This window comes from Trichosurus vulpecula, chromosome 3, assembly GCF_011100635.1.
Source record: "Trichosurus vulpecula isolate mTriVul1 chromosome 3, mTriVul1.pri, whole genome shotgun sequence".
In the NCBI taxonomy this organism is placed as follows: Eukaryota; Metazoa; Chordata; class Mammalia; order Diprotodontia; family Phalangeridae; genus Trichosurus; species Trichosurus vulpecula.
The window spans coordinates 387,687,867-387,709,140 of record NC_050575.1 but is presented as its reverse complement, the minus strand read 5'-3'; the positions used below and the strand labels follow the sequence as shown (position 1 = coordinate 387,709,140).

The 21,274-nt window shown below is 42.9% G+C and overlaps 1 protein-coding gene across 4 annotated transcripts in view; it reads right to left on the bottom strand.

Annotated features, from left to right (window-relative positions):
* Window positions 1-2,388, bottom strand: part of LOC118845036 (BTG3 associated nuclear protein) — a 251,976-nt gene extending 249,588 nt beyond the window's left edge. For all 4 annotated transcript variants that reach the window (XM_036753062.1, XM_036753063.1, XM_036753064.1 and 1 more), the window contains exon 1: window positions 2,316-2,388. The gene's annotated coding sequence lies outside the window, so the exon portion shown is untranslated. The remainder of the gene's footprint in view (window positions 1-2,315) is intronic.
* Window positions 2,389-21,274: the final 18,886 nt, after the last annotated feature.

Below are 21,274 nucleotides of genomic sequence, written 5' to 3'. Positions count from 1 at the left end.
CTGCCCACCACCATCCCCTCCCAGGAATTTTTTTTCTCTCTTTTTCACAAGCTAAGTGTTCTTATGTGAAAAACACATCCACTGAGGGACTAGCTGAGACATTATTAAAGCCTGATGTGGCCAGAGGTTCTCAATGCCTTGAGAGGGCCAGCTCTGGTAAGTGCTACCAGGATGCAAAGGCTCTAAAGATGGACCCAGTTAAGATGCTGTGTGTCACACTGCAAATCAAAACAGAGAGACCTCACCAAGCTGGCAGCACTGATAGTTTCTCAGCTACAGCAACAACTGAAAACTAAGATGGAGAGAAATTGCAATCCACCTTTATGGAGTGAATACCACACCAAAGAAATTATACTTAAAGTACAAGTATTAAAACATTTCAAGAATGCTCATGTTGTGTTTGTCTGAATTTTGCCCCAGCTTAGCAAAAACGAAAAAAAAATTTTAAACCTGACCAAACCAAAACTCAAGGCTAAGAATCATAACAGCTAAATCAGTATCCCCAAAAATAATACGAAGTGAGGCAAATCCCCAGCTATTAAATCACTGAAGCAACTGAATTAAGGCTCCCTACAGATTCTTCCATTTCTAAAATTCTGATTGCTTTCCTAAAATCCAAGGTAGGTTGCATCCTGATTTCTTTTCTGAAATAAATTAAACATAAACTATCAGTAACTCAAAAGATCTGTGTATCTTATTTATGGAATAGTAAGGTTGACAAGTTTCTTTGTACTTTAGATTAATATTGTTCCAATTCTAAAAAATCCCACCAACATAACTTCTGGTATACTCTGGATACAAGCTCAGGATTTAATCCTCCTGCGAGACTACTAAGGAGCTAAGACTTTACAATATACCAATTTAAAATGTGAAAAATGAGCATGAGAGGAAAAATCTGGCAATCTGATATTCACACCTTTTAACACAATGTCTAATTACAATCAGTCTGGTTAAGCACCCTTCCCCAAATATACTGTAGAATAAATAGTTCAGGAACCGAGAAATGCTTTTAGAGTTCTGTCCCACTAACACATTAAAGATCCCCCAATCTCACCAAAATTATTTAAATCTGAACTGCCTTATAACCCGAAACTCACAAAAAAAGTATGATCTGACAGGATACTGACCAACAGTAGGAAAACAGTAGTATGAATATAGCTCAATAATTACAGAATCATTAGTAATTTCACTTTCAACTATTTAATTTCCTAAGTCCTGATGCTTTTTTAATGTATCCAAATTCCTTTTCTAATACAAAGTCAGTGGTGGGAAGAAAAAAAGCAAAGGTAAGGATTTTCTTTTAAGGCATAAAGGTTTTGTTTGCAAAGGCCGCGGGAGAAATTTTCAAAGGTGGGTCACAGACACGTGGACTGTTTACAATACACCGAGCATCAGGTGAACTGGAATAGAAACTCAATTATCTTTATGTATGGGAAAGAAAGGGGGGGGGGGGGCGGGCAGAATCATGAATAATTCACTAAATAATCTTCTCCAGTCATTTCAGGGGGAGGGGGCGGGGAATATTCGGTTTCCCAAATGACAAGAGGCTCCAAGCCTCCAGATCTGAGACCGGCTAATGTTTCCTAGCCGCACGGCTTCAGGCCACTTCACTTCCACCCCTCCAGGCCTCAGTTTCCCCATCTGTAAAGTGAGGGAACCGGACCGGTGCATTTCTAAGGTCTCTTGTCCACTTCCACATGCCTAGAGCCCATTGAGGTGGCCATGCTGGGGAACCTTCTTCCCCTCTTGGGCCTCAGTTTTCTCATCTGTAAAATAAAGGCTGAGACCGGCCCCTTTTGGTTCTCAATCCCTCGAACCCAAGAGGGAGGCCGCGCTGGGAAAGCCGCCTCCCATCCTGGGCCTCAGTTTCCTCATCTGTCGAGGAGGGGGTTGGGGACGGTCCCTGGGGCCGCCGGCGAGCCCGGATCCTGGGATAAGCACCCAGGAAGCGGCCGCCGCCGCCCTCCTCCCCCACCCCCGCCCCGGTATCCGCGATCCCCGGGACGCGGGCGGCCCGAGCTAGGCCGCCGTTGGCGGCGGGGCCTGGCGGGCCCTGGCGGGCCTGGCCGGGCCCACGCTCCCGCTCCCGGCGGCAGCCGCGGCTCCGGTCCGGGGGGGCGCGGCGAGTTCCGGGCCCAGCCGCACTGGGATTAAGGCTGACGCCGCGCCGGGCGGTGGGAGCTGGAGCTGGGCCCGGCCAGGCCCGGAGAGGAGAGCAGGGGAGAGGCGGGGGAGGGGGAGATCTCGCTCTCGCTCTCGCCCCGCGGGAAGGGGGGGGAGGTGGAGACGCGACCGGCTGCGGGAGCTGCAATTACCGTGTGGGCTGCGGAATTCTCGTGGTGTTTGTCGGGGAGATGCGATAATGGCGTCCGTCCTCGCGAGAGAAGCTGCTGCAGTGCGCAGGCGCCGCGATTCCCTTCCTCCGCGGTGGTCGTCTTCCCAAAACTGCGCAGACGCATTACCCCCACCCGCCCGAAGAGGGAATAGGAAACGACGCGCGAGCGCCGGCCTCGTCCCTTATCTTCGTGCGCGCGCTTTCACCTTAAGCCGATCCCGCTCCCTTTGGTCACTACTTCAATCAGAGCGCATGCGCACCGCCTCCCAAGTTAATCTTGTTTTGATTTTCCGGGACCCACGCAAGCGTGTGCTGTCAGCCTCTTCAGCTGACTGTAGAAAGGGGAGAGGGGTGCATTTCAATCGATCGATAAAAATAATTTGATTTATTGGCTTTTGGGTTTATTTATTGTTGTCGTTTCCCGCTCCCCACCCCCACCCCCAAAGAACCAGCAGGGGAATACTACAAATCCCAGGATGCACTGCTCTCACCACAAGGCGCATTCTGGGAATCGTAGTCTATTCTGTGCTATGTTATAGAGCATGCTGGGACTTGTAGTCCGCCCAGCCAGTCTCCATCCCGACCCGTTCCCCCACCACGTGGAATGCTGGGACTTGTAGTTCAGTTAATTGAGTTATTCGATCCCTCAAAGGTGATTTTCAGTATTTTCCTCTGTCCCTCCTTTCTCCTATGTATTTAGACCTCTGGAGGCTTTGTCTGGGCTATCTGATGACTTGGTGGATATTTCTCTAATTGGTGAATTTATCTGCAAGGCTGTGCCCCTCCGTGGAATTGATAAGCTGTCAGGAAGGTCAGCATTTAGAGCCAGAAAGGCACTTGGAGAAACCACAGAGACCAACCTCCTAAATTGACGGAAGAGGAAACTGAGGCACAGAGATTTTATAGGCAATTCCAACATTATATAGATTGCATGACCTCGTATTTTTTTTTAAGGTATACTGCAATCTTGGCCACCAAAAACACACTTGGGGGGCAGCTAGATGGAGCAGTGAGTAGAGCACCGGCCCTGGAGTCAGGAGGACCTGAGTTCAAATGCGGCCCCAGACATTTGACACACTTACTAGCTGCCTTGCCTTCCCCCACCTCGGAAAACAAAAACACACTTGCACACTCTATACTTTTCGAAGGCATACTTACAGAACCACTTTTTTCTCCTCAAAATTCGTCTGCCTTTCTGATAAGTTTTTAACATTTTAATTTTTTATTTTTTTTTTGTGAGTCCCTAGTAAACAGTTCCCTCCTGGCTTACTTTATGGTGTAGGTAGAGCTTGTTCTGCATATAAATTTGTATGTCATCTCCCTTATTAGATTATAAGCTCTTTGAGGGCAGGGCATGTCTTTTGACTCTTTTTGTATCCCTGGTACTTAGCACAGTGCCTGGCACATAGTAGGTGCTTAATAAGAATTAAGTGATTGATTGATATTTAAGATATTTCATGCTGTTTATTTCATCCTGTCTATGCAAACCAACATGCTGTCTCTGCCATCTTTTCCAAATATTTGAAGAGCTGTCAGCGAACAAGAGGGAACAGACTTTCTTGCATTGCCCTTCAAAGGGTCAATGGGTGGAAGTTTCACAGCTGAAATCAACGTTTCTTCACTATCCAGCCTAAGTGCCTCTTTCTACAAAAGGCACCACTGATTCCCACTGGTCATTAATGCTCTTTCCAAATTGATGACAAAGATTGTTGTCTTTGCAGCCCTAGCACCAAGCACAAAGCTTTGCGCATGATAAGCATTTTATAGGTAAATGCTTGTTCAGTGGAATTGCAGAGGAGATGGGTTTTTTCTTCTAATTTCTGCTGAGTCACAAGATGCAGAATGAGCCACACATTTTCAGACACTGGCCAATGTGGGAATTTGTCTTGCTGTATACTAGGCGTTTTGTTAAAAGAGATTTATTTTATTTTATTGTTTTATTCCAGTGTGGGTATGGGGATGGAAGGATGAGGATGGTAGGAGAAGGAGGAGGAGGAGGAGGAGAAGGAGGAGGAGGAGGAAGAGAAGGAGGAGAAGGAGGAAGCGGAGGAGGAGGAAGAGAAGGAGGAGGAGGAGGAGGCAGCATTTTTATTTTTAATACTGGAAAGAACATAAACCAAGCAAGCAGGACAAGCCTTAAAAGCTACAGGTTGATCTTATTATAAACTTTAAAAGAAACGTAAGTTATATCTGATAAGAGTCCTGTAGTTTTAGGTACAATCTTCTTTTTCTGTTCTGTAACATGAAAAGTGTCTCAAAAATCTTAATGCAGTTTAAATGCCCGTTCTATTTGATGTTTATTAAGATTGGAATAAAAATAAGAAGTGATTTTTTAACATCTGTTGACAATCTAGATGCCCATTCCTTTACCCTTGATTTATGTCATGACTTTGGATCTTGCTAATCCTAATGACTCTTAGCATACAGACTTGGCACCTTAATTAGCTGCTGACCTATCCTCTACTCCAACCATCTTGTGCATAGCTACCACTCAAGCCCTGCAAGTCCCTTGAGGAACCAGGAACCCAAAAACTTCATCTTAGAAATCAGAGTCAAGAGAAACATAGTCTCAATCAATACATTTACTATGCCTTTGCAGAGACTACTAAAGCTCCTGCCATCATTAGATTGTAAGATCCTTAAGGAGAGAGAATGTTGTTTTTTTCTTTTTTAAAATCCCCAACCACCTAGCACACAGTGCCTTATGCATAGTAGGCATTTAATGACTATTTACTGGATTTAATTAAGCTGTTTCCTGGGTGACCTTGGATTAATTACTTTCCTTTTCTGGTCTTCCTTTTCTCCAACTACAAAATGAAATCTTTGCTCCAGCCATAAATTACAAACTGCCTGTGGGGCATTTCCAGGTGGGTATTTCATAGGCATCTCAAATTCAATATGTTCATAACATAACTTATTATTTATCCTCCCAAATCCACCCCTTTTCCAAACTTCCCTTTTTCTATCTAGGATATCCTTGCAGTCACTCAGAAGGAAATGGCAAACCACTCCAGTGTCTTTGCCAAGAAAACCCCAAATTGGGTCGTGAAGAGCCAGACACAACCAAAATGAATGACCAACAAAAGTTTCGACTGACCACGTCACTCCCCTACTCAAGAAATTTCAATAGCTCCCTCTGACCTTTAGGAACAAATTTAACCTTCTGGGGCATTTAGGCTCCCTACCACAAGATTCTCACTTACTTCTCCAGCTCCAATACACCTCCCACTAACTCCTTGAGGGCAGGGACTATTTGTTCCCTTTCTCTCCTTGTATCCCTAGTGCCTAACACAGTTCCTGGCTCACAGTAGGTACTTAACAAATGCTGTTGGTTGGTTGACTAGATTATTTCTAAGGTCCTGAATCCTATGATCCTATAAATTGTCAAATACTGCAGTTATATACAATATGAATTCAGCTAAACTCTGAACTGTCAGATTTTTGCTTACTGAAGCCTCTTGAGGGGTAATTGGGCATAAGGTTCTGTCTGGTCTCCATGGGAAAATTTCAATGAATGTCAGCACTGATTAATAATAATTAAATGAATTTTTATACACATATACTAAGTGCTTATTATGTGCTAAGTACTGTGCTAAGGGCTGAGGATGCAAAGACAGAAGCTTATATTATAATGGGGGAAAACAGCATAGCGGAGTGGGAACAAGGGAGGGACACATTGGTATTACTGTTTGGTGAACGGGACCATAGGAGAGAAGATTAATTCACCCCAGCCAGGAACGAAGTAGTGAGGGGACAACTGGGGGAAGAAAAGTAAGCCTAGGTAGTAGGCAAAGGAGGGTGTGAATAAGGTATTTAGAGAGAAAGGAATGAAGTGAAGCCTGGGTGGGGCTTTCCTGGAATTGTAATCCCAGAAAGAGGGTCACCAATCAGGCCAGCTGGAACTCAGGAGGAAAGTCCTTCGGGGCACAGTCTCACCCCAAGACTACCATATGGTGTAGGGCAGTGATGTCAAACTCAGTTAGAACTGGGTCCCTGCGGGTAGCCTAATGACTTAGAAAAGCACAAATTAACATTATTTATGTTTTATTATATTTTTATTAATCCCAATTACATTTTAATCTAATTTGTCCCCACCTGGGAGTTTTGCAAACTGCAGCCGGCCCAGTTTGACACCTCCAGTAGAGGGAATACGTGGGAGGTATTAAAATTCAAAAACTATAGTGCCTCTGGCACTTACTACCTGTGTGATCTTACTACTTGTGTGACCTTAATCAAGTCTACTAACTTATCTGGATCTGGCTTTCTCATCTGTAAAGTAAGGGGAGTTGGATTATTGCTCATCCTTCCTTCTCGAAGAAGACCAGTTACTGACATCAGGAGGATGATGTCTTGACTTGCAAGTGAATTGGATTTAAGTGAGGCAGGGCTGCGAAAAGTATTCAGCCTCACTCTCTCCTCCAGAGTCATCGGAATCCAGTGACAAAGCATGGGTCAGGACCGTTAGACATGGCCCGGATGCAGTGGGAGACTTTGGCCTTTTTAAGCTAAGATCTTTTCCAGGTCTCAGTTTATTTGAGGCAACACCCATTCGCGATTTAAGGCTAGGTAAAAATGGAGGCAAAAGATGGCCTAGTTTGCCCTCACAAAATAATCAATCCGGGAGAGGAAGCGCCTCAGAATTTCTCAGGGAGTTGGGAGTAGATGGCCTCTGAGGTCCCTTCCAGCTCTAGGCCTCTTATAGGCCTTCAAAATGAAGCACTTGTTAGGTGAACAATCCCTCTACTAAAGCCAGCTCTCCTGCAATGGCTCATCACTCATTCATTCAACAAACACTTGTCAAGCCACTGCTAAGTGCCAGGTACTGAGAATAGAAAGCAAAAGCAAAACAAAACAGTCCCTGTCTTTAAAGAGTTCACATCTCACTGGGGGAAACATGCACGCGCATAAAATTAAGCACAAAATATATCTGACCCAGTAATGGGGTATGGGTAGCGGGGGCAGCCCCACTCAGTGGAAGGATTAAGAAAGAAGCCATACGGTAGGTGGCCTCTGACATGAGCTTTGAAGGAAGCCAAGGTTCTCTAAGATGAGAAAAAGCTCATTCCACAGCGACTCCAAGAAGAAGCAGAAAGAGTCATAAACGAATGCTGTACTCAAGGATAAAAAATGCAAGTAAGCCAGTTTGGCTGAAATGTTGTTGCGGTATTCAATTGAATTCAATTCAGTTGCCTCAACCTGGCTCTGCTACTTTTCCCCCTGTTGTCTTTAGTGGCCCTCTGTCTTGTGCAGGTTCTTAGCTAGGGTGCAGCAGCCAAGGCTTTCTGGGGCAACCAAAATTTAGAGGGTACACAAATTTAACACAAGCTTCCCTTCTTCACCAGCTTAGAAAACAGCATTTGTAAGTAATTCCCTCTCCGGTTTAACTAAATTTGTCTCAGTTACTTTTTGTGTTATTTTTACATCAAATTACAAAATCGATCCAAGGAAGCAAGGACTGCCACAGTCCACATCGTGCATGATGGTGCTGCTCAGTGATGCTCTCATTCGGGAGGTCATTAGCCAATGGGGAACTTGATTTAATCCAGGCTTCAGCATGATTAATTAAGAAGTTCATTCTGGAGTCACTGGCATGGCACATCAAAAAACGCCAAGCATCGGCGGATGAGTATAGCCGTGTGACATGATGTGGCCAGCTGTCCTGCAGATATGTCTGTAAGATCACTTGGTGCAATCCTGCTGGAAGAAGCAGACCTAGGCCTCCATTTTGGTCACTCAAAAGGCCTGTTTCCCTGTTTTGTATGACATCACCAGTGCCATGTTACAAGCATTAATGAAAATGTCAAGTTCACGTCATTACGACATTTCTTAAAACTTTAAGAAATGATCGAGTGATATTGTTGAAAGGAAAATTCTCTGTTAGGGGTTTCACCTTGATTAACAAAGCAAAATTCAGGACAAGGAGAATTAAAAGGAGTTTATTGTAAGTACATCCAGGTATCCCCATGCTGAGGGGGTGATCACTGGAGATCAGAGATGGCTTCAAGGTGGAGCCAGCTTTTATTGGTAACATTCATAATGAGATAAAGACAATTCAGATAGGACCACAGTCAGCAAAAGAGGCTGGGCCTTTGCATCTCAATTCCTCCCCAAGAAAGCAAGTACGTGGCAAGTTCCACATACAGATAAACAAGGGGAGACTTGACTACATGACAAATATCAGGGGACTTTGCTTTCAGACAGGGACAAGCCCCAAGGCCTTGAGTTCATGCGCTGCAAGGCCTCTGTCTTACCAAGTCTTGGTCTTTGCTTCATCACTTGAACATAGCCAGGCAGGAATGAAGACTGATGGCTAGTTAGCAAGTTAGTGGCTCTTAATTGAACCCCCAGTTTAGGTTAAGCAATTAATCAAGAGATTGTCTCTTCATCATGGAAGCCAATTAGAATCAGTTACAAGACCATGCTTGACCCATAGTGGAAAAATGGGATTACATTATATTATGCCTTTTCCTTGTGGGGATTCCTTCCTGTTAAACAGTTAAATAATGTAGCTGTAGAAAGAGCAGCAGATTTGGATTCTAAAGGTCTATGTTTAAATCTTGGCTCTTTCTTCTCTATAGTCCAGTTTCCTAATTTATATTTTGCAGGGATGATAAATTCCTCCCTTTTCTTAGTATCTCAGCATTGGGAAGAGCCAGTGCTGCTTCCAGAAGCAACTCTGAATAATGTGAATGTCCTAGCCCAGTTGCCTCCAATCTTGGAGGAACAATCCAGGAGAAAGGCAGTATGTCCCTTGCCAGATTGTGAGACATCGGTAGGAGACATACAACCCAGAAACCGAGGAAGAGAAGAAGAGAATGGTACTGACTCATCACAAACTCATGTTGACTTGAAAACAAAAATTTACTTGTGTGTTAAAAAACCCTTGATTGGGTCCCTCTCTGCCTCAAATAAGTCTACTATCATAGGTTTGGAGCAATGGAGACCATGTACAAAAAGATTTCAGAATAGAAAAGAATTTTTTTAAAAAAGCAAATTTAAAACACAAAATGACTGTCACAACTGAAATTAAGGGAACTTTAAGAAGCAACAAAATTCGGGTCAAATAGTATGCTGCCAGAGTAGGTGGGTGGCACACTGGATAGAGTGCCACATCTAGAGTCAGAGAGTTTAAATTTGAATTTGAATTTGAATTTAAACTTGCGTTTAAATTTGGCCTGAGATGGTTACTAGCTCTGTGACCCTGGGTAAGTCACTTAACCCTCTAACTCACTTAACCCTGTTTGCCTCATTCCTCATCTGTAAAATGAGCTGGAGAAGAAAGTGGTGACCCACTCCAGTATCTTTGCCAAGAGAACCACAAACAGGAGTCACAAAGAGTTGGACATGACTTAACCACTGAACAACAACCATTCTGTTAAAGAACACATCGTCCCTTTCATTAGTGTTAATCATACTGCCAAAGTGGAAAGTGAAGCCTACCATTATGTATAATCACATTATTAGGCAGCTTTTGTGTAACTATTTAGGGATGATTTATTTTATAAGGTGATTTGCCTTCATGGTTAGAAATAATCAAAACAAAATTTATCAATAAAACTGAAATGAAATGAGATGTTTCATGAGACTTGTCTCATGTGGATCTGGTTAAAGAAATGGTCCGCTGGGAGAGGGGACAAATGCCACCTTCCAAAGAAGTGAAATTTGGAAAGCAGGAGAACACCTCAGAGAGATGAGCCAAGGAAGTTGAGAGGGAATCAAAAGATGAGTGAGTGATTAGCATCATATGCTAGAAGAGAGCTTTTCTATAGAAATTGGCAAAGCAAAGGGAGAAGTGAGTGGGGAGCAGTGTCAGTGGTGGAGGCTAGAGGTGAAGACAAGAGAATTACCATTTGTTGGGAGTAGAGAGGAGCTAAATTATATAATTGGGGAAGGTCAGCAGTAGAGAGTATAAGGAGGGAAACGGCAACTGAAAACACCAGCCAGGAGCATAAGAGAGCTGCAGGAAGTAAAGAATTTGATGTAGACAGAGGAGCTGTAGAGTAGCATTTTTGTAGGGAGGAATGAGCCCCAAACATGAAGCTTTACCTAACTTACTTAACTCACAGCCTTTATCAGTCTTTATGAAGAAGGATGTTTTTACTTTATATGAGCTCAGATTCTGGTTTTATCTGCTTCTGTTAACTAATAAATATAAACTGTTCATATCTTAAGCCTTGTGAGCTTATTTGCTTATAAAGGGAGCTGGTGACTACCCTTGAGGAATGTCAAATAAAATACTGATGATGTCAAATCATATGAATGAGAATAATGAGCCAGAGAAATGAGAGGTCCTCAAAGTATATCTAGACCTTTGACATGAGTCGTATGTAAAATGAGTGGAACTAAAGTAGATGATTTCAGCTTTAAACTGCTCAGAGTAATCAGGAGTCCAAACGTACTATAGATTGCAAGTTTTGTGGGAAGTTCAAAGGACAACAAGCCCATTGTAGATTATTTTTATGAAGAGAAAGAAAAAGTAAGGAGTAACAATACAGACTGCTTGGTACCTCTAAAGTTTGGCCTTTTTTTTTATAAAGGGAACCAATGACATCACTGGTGATGTCTTGACTTTCAAATAAATTGGACTTAAGTGAGGCAAAGCAGCACAAAGCTGTCAGTCAGCCTCCCTCTCTCTCCCAGAGTCATTGAAGTCCAGTGGCAAGATGAAAGTCAACACTCCTGGCAATGGCCTGGGATGCAGTGGATGACCTCGGGGCCTTTGATGATTGACCAAGCTCTAATCGCTTCACAGCACCTGCCTCAGCCACCCCATGGCCCTTGGAACAAATTGTTCTTATCTGCTCATTCTGCTGAGGAAGACTTCACATGCTTGGGGTAGACATCCCTCTGACTTACCTACAAGTTTGAGGTCCATAAGTTACCCTTAACCTGGTTTAGCCCATCTGCTAGGATGGCTGCAGCCCATGCTACAGATGAGTCATTGGTGAGTCATTCAGAATAATCAATTTCCTTTCTTCCGTAAGAGCTCTCCACTAGCTTTTTATTCTGATAATAAGAATAAAATGGACTTCCTTTTACAATTTTTGTTTGGGGACCACCAAAATAGTGTATATTCCTGTGCCACCCCTGTTGTTAATCACAAGAATCAAAAGGTAGGGCCCTGATTGAGATATGATCACATGTACAGAAGACAACTCAGCAAGGACTAACAGAGGACCATCTCCCCTCATCATCTGAGAAGTCCCTGAGTCTATAAATACAATGAGTGGCCATTGGGACTAGGATATAGTAGAAGGTTGCAAGGTCCCAGCTGTTCACGGGAAAGCCTGCATTCCTTGGATTTGACATCATGCACCCCAAAAGCTCATTACCAGGAAGCTCACCTCATCCCAGAGATGGCATCATTTTGGTAATCACGCCTTGTTAGTACCCTGAGAGGCCTCTGCCTCTCTGATTGGAGGGCTGGAGGGAGAAGCAAAGAACTCCCAAAGCCCCCATTTAAAGAGGGTTCACAACTCAGACATTTCCTCCTGGCTGCATGCCTTGGAATCCACTCCACCATCATCATGCCTCGCTCCCTTTGTTCAGCTTCCTTTTGTGGGTTGTCTTCTTTCACTAGATTGTGAGCTCCTTGAGGCCAGGTACTATCTTTCTTTTTCTTATTTGTATCCCTAGTATTTAGCACAGTGTCTGACACATAGTAGGCACTTAATATTTATTGAGGTTTATGTTTTCCACATATATGTGTGTGTTGTGTATATATATATATATATATATATATACATACACATATATATACACACACATTTATATGTATATTAGTGAACTGGAACCAGTTACATAATATGTATGCATGTTCCAATGTCTCTCTGAGGAGCTGTCATTATAAGTTATTACCACACTTCAAAAAGGAGTCTCTCCAGCTCCTCCTATGTGAGGAATTTGCATAAACAAAGCATACTTACACATTCTGAACACACACACATATACACACACACACACACACACACACACACACACCAGTTTTCCATTACGCAGACAGACACATACACACACACGTACATACACACCACTTTAAGGCTTATAAAATGCTCAAGTCTTTACCATAGCCCTGTGAGATACACGGTACAAATATTATTACATCCACTTTATAGATGTGGAAACTGAGGCTTAGAGTGGTTGTGACCTGTTCATGGTCTAATACCTACAAGTGTTACAGCAAGACACAAAGCCCGGCTACATGGCAGGGTGGAGGTTTGAACTCCGGGAAGAATGATGCTTTGTCATTGCAAATAATCACGAATCCACCAAAATCCTGCAGAATCAAGGGGCCTTGGAGGCCATCAAGCCCAATGTCCTAGTTTTACAGATGAAGAAACTGAGGAAAATGGAGGTTAGGTAACTTGCCCAGAGTCACGCTGCTAGCAGTACTCACTGAGGCTGCTTTATACCTTTGGAAACTTAGACATTGAAATAAAATTTAATAACAATTGAATGAGGGTTTTCCCCCATTGGACCATATATATATGTCCACTACTCTTAAACTGAATTCTAAAAATATGGTGGAAAAAATGCTAGTCTGAAGATAAACTTTAATCATATCTAATGGGGGAGAGAGGGGAAAAGTTGAGCTAAACAAATCTTAAGTATATCCATTTTCAAATGTCTCATTTGACTGAGTCCCTCCTCTCCCCACTCCACTGCCTCCCTCCCCCTATTTTGTGCCCCCCTAAACAAGGTCAAGTCCACAATCCCAACAAATGGGGCCCTTCTTGGCATCCCTCGCCTCTCAGTGCAGCGAGCCTGGAGGCAGCTCTGTGACTAGGGCCATGTCACTGGCACATCCTCAAGGCACAGGGGCTTGGAAAAGGGAGGTGAGCTCCTCTGCGAAGTTCGGCCGCCTCACTCCCTTCAAGTGTTTCCTTCTTGATCTTTGTGCTTCTAGCCAGACTGAGCATCCTCTGGCTTCTGAGCAACCTGAGTCCGGGAGGGCCCAATCTGAAGCCACAGACCACAAATCGATCCCATTCCAGCCACCTTTCAGGAGGCTCCCCCTTGTTGCATTTGTTATTCAGTCATTTCAGTCATGTCTGACTCTTCATGACCCCATTTGGGGTATTCTTGGCAGAGATACCGGAATGGTTTACCATTTCCTTCTCCAGCTCATTTTACATATAAGGAAACCGAGGCAAACAGGGTGAAGTGACTTGCCCAGGGTCACACAGCTAGAAAGTAGCTGAGGCCATAATGATACATGTGTGACCTATATTGAATTGCTTGCCTTCTCAAGGAGGGTGAGTGGGGAGGGAAGAAGGGAGAGAATTTGGAACTCAAAGTTCTCAAAACAAATGTTTAAAAAAAAGTTGTTTTTACATGCAACTGGGAAATAAGATATGCAGGCAATGGGGTATAGAAATCAATTTTGCCTTATAAGAAAGTAAAGGGAAAGACGATAAAGGGTGGGGAGTGGGGTGATAAAAGAAAAGGCAGACTAGGGAAAGGGGCAATCAGAATATATGCCATCTTAGGATGGGGGGAGGGTAGAAATGGGGAGAAAATTCGTAACGCAAAATCTTGTGGAAATCAATGTTTAAAACTAAAAATACTAAATAAGAGAAAATAAAATAAAAAAAGAAAGTATCTGAGGCCAGATTTGAACTCAGAAAGATGAGTCTCCTGGGTCAGCCCTCTATGAGCTGCACCACCTTACCAGCACCCAATAAACCCAGCCCACTAGGATTTTTCTTAAAAGTATCTTTGCACAGCTGACTGATTTGCAATTCACTCATTTCTTTTATTGATGGGTGCACCTACTTCCCCTTCCCTGTAGCAGCCTCAGGGAATAGCTGCAAATAAAAATTTCAAAACCATAAACCCATGGAAGCAGCTGCAGGCCAGTCATTATTCTGATCACCTGTCAGGGTTGTACCATTGCAATAAGTGGGCTCTCCCCTAATACCCAAACTCAGCAAATTAAAAGCAATGAATCAAGGGCAGGCGGCGCCTCTGGAGAAAGTATCCCCCTCCCTCTACTTCTCCTCCTGCTCCTCCCTGAAAATATTCTAGCTCTGCTTCTTTTTCCTAAGTATAAATCAGCAAGTTGTTAGAGAAGGGAACCAACTATTCCAGCCAAACTGGTTCTTTACTGACTGTTCCATATTAGAATCCTCCCTGAGGTCAAAGACCCTGTTTTTGTCTTTCTTTGTATCCAAGAGATTAGCACCGAGCACGGTACATAGTAAGCTTAATAAATGTTAGTTGATTCGGTTCTATGCATTCACGAAGGTTATGAGCCATGTCTGGAAACGTCACCAACAATAAATTAAATGATAAATTAAAAGCCTACTGTGTGCCATGCACTGTGTTAAGTGCTGGAATCATCTCTGTCTTTCAGAATCCCTGGGTTCCTTCCTATCTCTGCTCAAGAGCCACGTGCTTGAGGAATGCTTTTCCTGAGCTCTCCCTGGCTCCTCTCAGCCCCAGCAGAAGCTGCCCTCTCCCATTTCTAATCTGTTGTAGTTGCTGTTCAGTCAGGTCGACTCTTTGTGACCCAACTTGGGGATTTTCTTGGCAGAGATACTGGAGCGGTTTGCCATTTTCTTCTCCAGCTTATTTTACAGATGAGGAAACTGAGGCAGAATTAAGTGACTTGCCTAGGGTCACACTGCTAGGAAGTGTCTGAGGCCGGATTTGAATTCCATCTTCCGGACTCTAGGTCACTGCTCAATCCACAACCCACAGCTCTAATTTACTGGAAGCATTTAATCTAATCTTCCGGCCATTGATTAGATCTCAACCCTCTTCATCTGTTTACACTTGAATTCCTCCGAGGAGGGTGTTAACTCCTTAAGGGCAGGGAAAGTGTCATTTTTTTATCTTGTGGCCACAACATTCAGCAGTCTGGCACATTGCAAGACTTTTTAGGAAATGTTTGGTGAATGAATTAATGAGTTTTAACCTGCTGCATTTTAAATCCAAACAGTGTGATGCTGAGGAAGTAAGAAATTGGAGACCCATAATTACCGTTTGTATAGAGCCTTCCAGTGAGCCAGAACTTCACACCCAATCTCATTTCATCTCACCACAGTCCTGGGAAGTAGGTGCTATTATTAACCTCACTTTACAGGTGAGGAAAGGAGGTGGACAGAGGATCAAATAACTGCATAAACATTATAATAACAAACCAGGACACTAAAAGGAAGCGAATCTTTGAGGAACCAATCTTGGTCCCTAGAACAGAATGAGGAACTGGGCTGCTAGGTGGCTCAGCAGACAGAGCACCAGGCCTGGAGTCGGGAAGACTCCAGCCTCAGACACTTACAAGCTGTGTGACCCTGGGCAAGTCACTTCACCCTATTTGCCTCAGTTTCTTCATCTGTCAAATGAGCTGGAAAAAAGAAATGACAAACCACTGCAAGTATCTTTGCTAAGAAAATTCCAAATGGGGTCACAAAGACTGGGACCCGACTGAACAACAAGCAAAACAGGAAACATACTTCCCTCCTCTCTCTGGAAGGGACTGGGGAAACTATTGTGTATACTGCTGGGGGTGGGAGTGGTGTCGCTGTGCCAACAGACTTTGTGTAACTGTTTTTCATTGTTTGATGTGTGTATTTGGTGGGGGTGGGTTAAATCTGGAAATGACTATGATGTAAATACAAAAAGTATCAATAAAAATTACTTTTTAGAATGTGTAAATAAATTCAAAGGGCAAAGAGGCTGATAATTTGGTAGGACCTTAGATGCACTATCTTATTATGGAGATAATTGGGAAGGGAGAGTAGAGTTTGGATAGGCAGAGAAGGAGATCTACTCTCTGTTGATGAAGAACTGGGGAATACAATAAATTACACTTTACCCCTAAAATCTCATCATGAAAACCTGCAAGTTTAACTATTAGGGGAAAAAAACTTAAAACAAAGCCTTCCTCCTTAGTTCCATACACAGACAGTCATTGGAAACATTTCTTTTCTGCCTTTATTAAATAGTCAACTTGTTTAATAAAGATCCTTAAATTATGTAATACAAAGAGGAGAGTGTTTTTGCACCAAAGATGTTTTTCTTTTTTCCATGGGTTTGGTTCGTATTTCGTTTGATTCCTGGGCAATGGTGTGCTTCCTAAAGCCAGAAGACTGAGGTTGGTTCTGCTTTGCTTCATTTCAGAAGGAAGAGCCCAGATTAAAAGAGACAAAAGAACAAAGATGTAGCTTGGTGAGTCTTGTCGCCTCTCCAGCTCAGTAGGATTAGTTGAAAAGTCCTGGAATGACTCAAATGTGGGAGAAGGGAAAGACAAAAAGAGAAAGAGAGAGAATAGTCACCATGGGGTAAGAAAAACTAGACTTAACTGGACTTTGCCAATTTAAACTTACCTTGCAATTAGCCTGTTTTTTGCAGAGGCCAAACCACAGAAGAAGACTTCCAAATGGCCAACATTTTAAAACTCAGTTTTGGTGGCCTCGTTGTTATTAGAATGGGCACTGTAGGGTGAATTCTAAAATAGAGTCCAGAGACAGATATTTAAAGAAAGCACTCATTCCTCATCATAGTCAAAATCAAAGGACACATACAATTTACCAGAGAAGAAACATGAGTTCAGTAAATTTTAAAAATCCTGTCTGCTTTCATTAGTCTAGTCCTCCCTAGAGGCTACTGAGAGGGTTTCCCAGCTAGTAAGAAGCTGAAGGAGAATTTGAACCCAGGTCTTGATCTAGATCATCAGGTGGCTCAGTGACTAGAGTACCAAGCCTGAAGTCAGGAAGACCTGAGTTCAAATTCAGTCTCACCCTGAGCAAATAAATCACTTCACTCTGTTTGCCTTGTTTCCTCATTTGTAAAATGAGCCGGAGAAGGAAACGGCAAACCACTTCAGGATCTTTGCTAAGAAAACTCCAAATGGGGTCATGAAGAGTTAGGCATGACTGAAAACAAACAAACAACAAAAATACCCCAACAAAAGACAACAAAAAAAATTAAACACATGATTCTGGGATAGGTTTCATGAGATTGTCAGAGCAGTCAATTATGCCCCAAAAGTTTAAGAAACGCCGGCCCCCAGCATACCTGCTGAGCAGTCAACCAGCCTCCACCTAAAAGACCTTGATGAGAGCACGCCCCTCTTCTTCCTCATGACTCCCCTTTGAATACTGGAATGCTTTCTGGCCCCGTTGTGTCTTCTCTTTTCCAAGTTAAACGTCCCAGGTTTTTTAGCCAATCCTCATATGACAAATGGAGCCAAGGACCACCCTGGCTACTCGCTTCACCACTCTGAGACTGGGTGCCTAAGAGAACAGAGGAGCCATAGCAGGATGAGGTAAGCTGAGAAAGGGGTAGGTTTGGGGGAACGATCAGATTTGAGCCCATCGACTTTGAACTGCTGGCATGACATCCAGGTGGAGACAACTATGAGATAGGTGGAGATATAGGACTAGAGTGGAAAAAAAGATTTTAAAGACTATTTAAAAATGAAAACCAATTGGAGACATGGTTTCAAATCCCCAAAACTGACAAAAATAGCCCAAAGTGGCAAAATAGAATTGGTAGGATTGTGGAGAAACAGGTAGACACACTTACATGGTTGGTAAGACTCATAATTGGGAGAATCTTTCTGTAGAAAGACCACTACAATAGTTACAGAAATAATTTTGCATCTTGAATCAAAAATCCTATTGTTGAGAATTTAGCTTAAGATTATTATCAAAAAGATATTTCTTAATAGCCATTTATTAACCGCTTAAGAACTATTTATTGGGGCAGGCACATAGGTGAAGTAGTAGGTAGAACACCGGCCCCAAGTCAGAAGGACCAGACTTCAAATTCAGCCTGAGAATCTTATTAGCTATGTGACCCTGGGCAAGTCACTTAACCTCCGATTGCCTCAAAAAAAGAAAATAAAAGAATGAGCCATTTATTAGCAGCTATCTTGTAATTGTTCATTTGTGTCCAACTCTCCATGAACCATTTGGAGTTTTCTTGACAGAGACACTGGAGTGGTTTGCCATTTCCTTCTCCAGCTCATTTTACAGATGGGGAAACTGAGGTAAACAAGATGAAGTGACTCGCCCGGGGTCACACAGCTAGTAAGTGTCAGAGGCCAAATTTGAACTCAGGAAAATGAGTCTTCTTGACTCCAGGCTTGGCACTCTATCCACTATGGTACCTCAACAATTAGGTGTACTAGTAAGGTACACTAATTAGGCGCACTAATAAGCTAATAAGCACCAATTAGATGCTAGCTATTGGTGATACAACAATGAAAATGATCCTCTCCCTGTCTCTGCCCTCAAGGAGTTTATCATCCAGTGGAAGAATGCACAATGATATGCGTAAGGTAGAATAGTAAAGGGTCAAAGGAGAGATCTAGCAGAAAACCTCCAGGAAAATTTGAGGAGAGATAATACTTTTAGGTAGGGAAATCAAGGAAGGCTTCACGTAAGTGTCACCAACCTGGGTCTTGAAAAGAAGCTGAATATGATAAAGGAGTGAATTTTGGGCATGAGAAAAGGCCTACAGAGGGGAATCGAGGGGATGGGAAACGGCAATGGGAAATTTTAGGAAGCAGCTAATAATTTGGCTTATGACTGGAAAGGTAAGGTGGAAAAAGATTGTGGGGTGCCCTCAATGCCAGGCTAAAGGGTTTGATTTTTGTTTTGTAGACCATAGGGAGATGAAAGCTTTAGGAAAAGGCAATGTCGTGTCAAATTGTGTGAAGGAAGAAGGGTTTGTAAATGGGAGAGGGGAGACAAGAGCTAGCTGTGTGCCCCAACATTTATAGCAGTGCATTTGCAAAGTAGAGGAAATAATCTCAATCGATCAACAGGCATTTCTTAAGCATCTTCATTGCATACTCTGTTAGTACCACCATAGGATCATAGATTAGAGTTGGAAAGGACCTTAGAAGTCACGTAGCCTGACCCCCTCATTTTTTCCTCAGATGAGGAAACTGAGGCAGAAAGGGGCTGTGATTTGCCCAAGGTCATACAATTAGTATGTGAGGTAAAGTTCAAACCTAGATCTTCATGATACTACATCCAGCACTCTCTTTGCTAGTGCACCCTGCCTCCATAATGTCAAGAGACCCAAAGGCAGGGTTGAGTGGCTCTGTCCCTCTCCTCCAACCTCATGGAAAATGTACTGGAGAGCATGGATAAGAGTCGCACCTGATGAGCAGGTATGACTGGGTTGTCATATGCATTGTTGGAGGAAGTACCCGCATGGGTACTGAACTCCTTATTGTTGCCCTTAATCCCTCCCCCTTCTTGCGTTGTTACGCTTCTAGAGGGTAACACTGTCCTGTCCAATCCCTCAGACTCGCAACGCAGGAGTCCTCCTGGATCCTCACTCTCTCTCACTATCTCTAAGCTGTTGCCAGCGCCCATAGATCTCACCTTTGCAACATCACTCGAATATGCCCCCTTCTTTCCTCTGACGTTGCCACCCCCCTAGTGCAGATCGTCATTACCCCACACCTGGATTATTGCAATAGTTGTAATTAGGTCTGCCTGCCTCAAGTCTCTACCCCCTCCAATCCATCCTCCATTCATTCACCAAAGTGATTTTCCTAAAATGCAAATCTGATCATGTCACTTCCCTACTCAAACTCTAGTGGCTTCCTATTGCCTACTCTTCTTGGCATTCAAAGCCTTTCCTAACTTCGCCCACTCCTACCTTCCCAATCTTTTTACACCTTACTCCCCAACATGTACTCTTTGATCCAGTGACACCGGACTCTTGGCTATGTCATGAACAAGACACTCTATCCCTTGACTCGGGACATTCTCTCTGGCTGTCCCCCATACCTGAAATTCTCTCCCTCCTCATTTCTGCCCACTGGCTTCCTTGCCTTGCTTCATCCCATCCTTTGTGGGAAGCCTTTCCCAACCCCTCTTAAATCTAATGCTTTCCCCCTTTTAATTATTTCTTATTTATCTTATAAATAGCTTGCTTTGTATAGATTTGTTTGCACGTTTTCTCTCCCATTAGATTGTAAGCTCCTTGAAGGCAAGGATTGCCTTTTGCCCTTTTTGTATCCCCAGCACCTAGCACACAGTCCCTGGCATAGAATAATCGATCAACAAATTAACATTTGTTAAGCACCTACTACGTGCTAGGTGCTGTGTTTCTCTCTAGGTTTTTGGGGTACCACTCTCCTGGCTTTCCTTCTACCTATCTGACTGTTCCTTCTCAGTCTCCTTTACTGAATCCTCCTCAGATCAGTTCTCCATCAGAATTCCATTATTAGTTCTATCAGTTCTTTCTCCGGAGGCAGACAGCAGTTTCCATCATGAGGACCTTGGGATTATCTTAGGTCATTGTATTGCTGAGAAGAGCTAAATCAATCATAGTTAATCATTGCACAATGTTGCTGTTACTGTGTACAGTGGTCTCCTGGTTCTGTTCACTTCTTCTGTATCAGTTCATTTAAGTCTTTCTAGGTTTTTCTGAAATCATCCTGCTTATCATTTCTTATAAGGCAATAATATTCTATTACATTCACATACCACAACTTTTTCAGCCATTCCCCAATTTCAGCCATCCCTTCAATTTCCAATTCTTAGCCACCGCAAAAAGAACTGCTATAAATATTTTTGTACAAATAGATTCTTTTCCCTTTTTTAAAAAAACTCTTTTTGAGATACAGACCTAGTAGTGATATTACTGGATCAAACATTATGCATGGTTTTATAACCCTTTGGGCATAGTTTCAAATTGCTCTCCAGAATGGTTGGATCAGTTCACAACTCCACCACAGTGCATTAGTATCCTAGTTTTTCCATGTCTTTCCAACATTTATCATTTTCCTTTTCTATCATATTAGGGTGTAAGGTGGTATATAACAGTTGTTTTAACTTTCATTTCTCTAATCAATAGTGATTAAGAGTATTTTTTCCCTATGACTATAAATGGCTTTGATTTCTTCTTCTGAAAACTGTCTGTTCACATCCTTTGACCATTTATCAATTGGGAAATTACTTTTTTTCT